The following is a 5,300-nucleotide window of genomic DNA, read 5'->3' on the forward strand; positions in this document are numbered from 1 at the left end:
AGCAGCCACCTCAGCTGTCCTAACTGGGAACCTACTTGGCAAAAACTTTTTTTTGGCAATCTCTTTGGACAATATTCACTGACTGTGGCTGTGAATGGATATAATTAGAAATATTTGTTGTCACCCATAAATAATGTGACAGAGGATGATCTAGGGTTTTTTATGGGCATTTGATAGGGGACGGGGATTCAGGGCTTCTAAGGCTGTTTTTCCAGCTCTGCGGCTGCATCATTCACCACAGAGTTCAAAGCCAGTTTCCCACTCACTCTCCCACCTGTAAAATCGGTCTGGCAGAATGAGCCTGACATGAGGAGTTCAGGACTAATTGATTTGTTGGCGCTTAGAGTCATTGAGAAGCTGGGATGAATCTTAGATCTGACGTTATGATTGGAAGCACTGGGTGATGGATATTAAGGCAGGATTCCTAGCCCACGTCCGGATTTTAGAAACCACTGGTGAGAGATGCTTTTCAAGTCTGAAAGTCTAAACACCCAGGGCTAGTGAATTCTCAGGTCAGGCAGTGGTAATGGACCAGTGGGAGACTCATGCAAGACTGAGAATAGACATAAACACTTCTGTTCCTCTCCAGGAGGACTTGCCATGGATAGCTCCAGCTCATGTGTTTTCTCTGAGGGGACAACAGAATGCTGTGTGGTGTTCCATGCATGTTTCCACTGCATAAGGGAAGGAAACACAAACGTGTGTTCCTATTGCACGGGCAAATCCGCATGCCTAGCTGTAGCTCTAATAAGGTGGGTACTGCGTATTTTTATTTAAGGTGGGAGGAAAGACGTGGCATCCACAATACTCTCTCTCTTTGTGAATTGAGAAGAAGAGTGGGCCATCACATGTGAGCACGATACTTGTAAATTGGATTTGGGTGCTTTTGCCACATACACAGCTGTTGCAGAATATGACAGGAAATCTATCTACTCTAAGTGCGTCCCTAATGTCTGGTGTGATATTTTTGACTGTCATCTGCCAGCTTAAATTACTGATTAATGTGATCACAGTTTTTATACATCTATTGACTTAGAATTTCTCTTTAGCACAGAACAGATTGAATCTTTTCTACTTTTTCTTTCTTCTGATAAAATATATTGGAATAGTTGGTCAGACTTTTCTCTTTTTTCATCTCTGTGGAAATGATTCACGGAAGTGAATCATTTTGACTTACTCAAAATGTCAGGCTCTAAGCCAGAAAGAAGAAACATCTCCTGATTTTTCTCTAATTTAATTTTCTTATGACTCACTTATTCTTACTTTTTTTAACTTAATATCTAAATTCTAGACATAAGTGTAATCATACACATGCACTACTTTTGGAACTGAAAGATAAGATAAGCTATGAATGAGATCAAGACACATAAGCTGAGTTATACAGCTCTTGCTAATGAGAACTCTGTGTAAAAGTCAGAACTTTGACCAATCGCAGATAGACTAATCATTCAGATCTTGAATGCTCTGAAACAAGACAGTGATATTGTAGTGGAAACTGTCATGGGCCACCCAGAATGGCTCAAAGAATCTTGCAGAGCTTGGGTAAAGGAGAAGACAACGTACACTGAAGGAGAGAGGAGACATTTTTCTTCCAGTTGCTTTCCTAAAGAGTGTCTAAATAGGAAATACAGGAAATTGCCACTAACCTTTCTTTTACTTGTGTGGTTCTTTAGGATTAGGTGTAGGTGAGAGGAGAGTGGTTTTGGATGCTGCTTTAAGCAGTCTGAATAAAACCTTCTCTCTAGCATTTCCCTCTCATTCTCCTAAAGATTTGGAAATATTATAGTCTTCTGTGACCTTGTAATTCTTTATCAGTTAAAAACATAAACCTGGTAAAAACCTAATATTCACTCTTCCTTATAGAGTTGTATGAATTAAATTAGGTTGTATGAGTAATTTATAGCAATACTTATATAATTAATATAGGTATTATAGACTATTTTATTGTATCATAAATGGAGATTTTACCTAATTTATATGTAATCTTTTAAAAATTCATATGTGCACACAGACACACCTAGTAGAATGCTTAGAATCGTGTCCACCAGGGACTACTGATGCAGACATTTCTTAGTGAGAAGTAAAGGTCATGCCGACATGCCAGTACCTCTCCCAGATACACCCAAGGGGCTAACGTGGTAGCAAAGGGCTGAGGAGAGGTGGTGCTTAGAAAACATCAGTGCACAGGATTATTTTTGTTGTTGCTGTTATGTTTTTATTCTATAAATTGTGTTAAAAATACACTTGGGAACTAGGTTGAAGAAGTTATGTTCTAGCTTCTGTATTGAGTTTGAAGTACTTATAGCAGAGATATCAAATCAGGAACTCAGAATAGAGAACTAGAGTGGGATATACATTTGGACGTCATAGAGTATGGGTGGTGTCAAGAAGCCAAGGGAGAGGATGTGATCATCCCATGGAGAAAATGCAGAGTGAGACGAGAGGGAGCTAAGTGGAAACCTGAGCCATGCCCCTCTGCGTTCACAGAAACATGGGGTGGGGAGGCAGAGGCAGATGAGCTGGTGAGAGAGAGGAGAGGAGAAGCGGGAAAGTCCAAACTGTAAAGAAAACCAGGGCAGAGCAGCGTGTTTGAAACCAAGGGAAGAGAATGTTTCCAATAAGAGAGAAGGGCCAGATGCATAATGTGCAGTTGGAAGGTTGATTTAATTAAGTATTGAGACATGTTCATCTGATTTAGCAATGAAAAAGTCACAAGATCATAGTGAAACCCATCTAGAGAGAGTGCAGGGAGCAAAAGACAGATAGGAGTGAGTCAAGGAGTAGGTGGGAGGTGAGGAGATGAAGACAGTGTGTATCCATAACTCGTGAGAAATTTTATTGTAAAGGAAAGTAGGGAAATGAGACAACAAATAGAGAAAAAAAATAGAATCATGGGAGAGCCTAAGAAAGGGTCCAATAGAGTGAGAGTGGAAAAAAAGTGAAGGAAAAGCATGGCCCATTTTATAAATATTCCAGGAAAGGGGAGGATGAGATTTAGAGCCAGTGGCCCTAAACTGGAGGAGAGAGATCCTCAATGAAAGAGGATGATGGCTTGGCAGTAGAAACGTTTTAAGGCCATTTTCACTCAAGGGCATCTACTTTTTCTTTCAAGCAGGATCTGAAATTATTTGCCAGGCCAAAAGACAGATGGAAATTTGAGGAGAGCAGAGAAGATTTCAAATAGAGAGAAGCAGAATGATTGAGCAGATTGGTGATGTAACTCCAGCTCTGAAGGCCCAGTGAGGTTCGTGGTTGGGAATTGATAGCGGTACCATTTCCTCTGCAGTGTAGAGTAGTACATGATCAGATCATTCAAGTTTAGTTGTTTTGACACTCAAGGATAACAGGAGGGTAGGATGTGGCAAGGAATTTTAGGGTATTGTCAAGAGAGTAGACAAAAAGACAGATGATGAATTTTTACTTAGTTGGGAGAGAAATAAAGGTAAAATAGGGGCTGAGGAAAATGAAAGAAGTAAAAGGCCAGAATACTGGAAGTGTCAATGGTGTTGAAGACATGTTATGTTGGGAATAGCCCAACAGGCAAGCTAGAAAGTCAGGAAGGATATGCTCGGTTTGATGACTTTGGTGACTGGATGTTTTTTTGGAATGAGGGTGTGGAAGAGCTAGAATGGGAGAGAAAGCAGTGGACAGTGGGAATCAGTGTATTGGATGAATGATTGATGTGGACATTGACGTCTCCCAGAATGTGGTAACAAATGGGTGAAGAGAGAAGAAGTGCTAAAGTCTTTAATGAAGGAGAAGTCAGCAGGTGATAGCTATAAGTACATGGAATAGCAGAATAGCAGAGTCTCAGAGAAGGAAGTATAAGCAGCAATGTGGACTGGAGGTGAGGCGGGGATTTTGTTTCTAGCTCACGACCAAGCACTTCTTAAAGTGTGGCTACCTTTTAAGAGAGCTTTCAGGGAAGCATTGTTTTTAGGCAGATTTTGGTTTAAGCCAAGTATGGGAGGCATGTTCCAAGGGATATAAGAAATCATGTTTTTTCAAGTTGGTCCATATTGGGTGATCGGAAAACTAAGATTGGCAACTGTTATCAAACCCGCCCTTCCTTCTCTGCCTCTTTGCTCAACACCTGTCTGTTTAATAGGTTACAACCTTTAGCAGAAAATTAGGTAATATATTAAAGACTAGTAACTGTTTTATAAATTACTTTAAGGTCAGCTCAAGATGTAGCTTTACATCAATCCAGTGATCAATACAAAATAAATGAGCATGCGTAACAACCCAGAGGGAAGCTTTCCTAGGAGCTGAGGTCCAGAAGTGTGCATCTGAATAATTTAATCTATTGGATAACAAGGTTAAAGACATTTAATTTTGTATTGTTTCATAGGTTGTATACTGTTCTTATAAGATCTTTGTTCTAGTCCTAATGGACAAGATACTTGCTTGACCCCTGTCTGTTAAAAAATGAGACAAATAGAAGGCCCATGTTACCCTCAGCACATACCAATCTGTAGTAATACTACAGATTACATTTTATAATTACACATATAGTGTGGATTATACATTATACTATAATTGCCACAACACTATAAAAAGGCACTAAATGTAGCAACCTAAAGATAAAATAATGAGAGTAGGAAACAGACTTTAAAAGAATAATGAATTAGCCCTTTGCTATCAGAAGTTCTGTGAGGAAGCCATGTAAAAGATGCAGAAACTTCCAAAGAGAGAAGAAATACTGAAATATGTCTGTTCATAACTCCCATTTACCATTTAATAATGTACGAACCAGGGAGGAGGCTCGGTGAAACAAGCAACTCACCATCTGTAAGTAACAGAACACTACAACTCTCTCATGTTTAAAAAGGACCAGAAAATTTATAGAACATGTTTTCCTCTCCAGGGATCCTAAGCCAACTTAATATAATAGTTCATATCATTATGGGGGAGAGTTGACATTTTAAGTATTTTTGTTTTCTCTTTCCTTTTATGTTGGTAATTAGTGTGTTACTATATTTTTACTCAGCCTTGGGATCGAGACTGTTAACTTCATGAACAGAAATCTGCTTTTCTGATAACTCGCTGACATTTTGCCAAGGGAGGTAACGTGAACAGTCTGTGTTCAGGGGCCTGAAGTCTGCCTCGGGGTTTCCCCAGCTCCCCGCAAGGGCACGAGTGGGTTAGCCCTTACTGACTGCAGGTGACGTGGCTCCTCCTGCCACCTTTTATGTTTCGTTACTAAATCCTTCTCCAGAAGATATGAGCAAGATGTTCGTTTCTTTAATTGATGCATTGAAAGGTAAACTGACACAGTGGCGGAAAAACAGAGACACATC

This window comes from Saccopteryx bilineata, chromosome 2 (genome assembly GCF_036850765.1).
Source record: "Saccopteryx bilineata isolate mSacBil1 chromosome 2, mSacBil1_pri_phased_curated, whole genome shotgun sequence".
NCBI lineage: Eukaryota > Metazoa > Chordata > Mammalia > Chiroptera > Emballonuridae > Saccopteryx > Saccopteryx bilineata.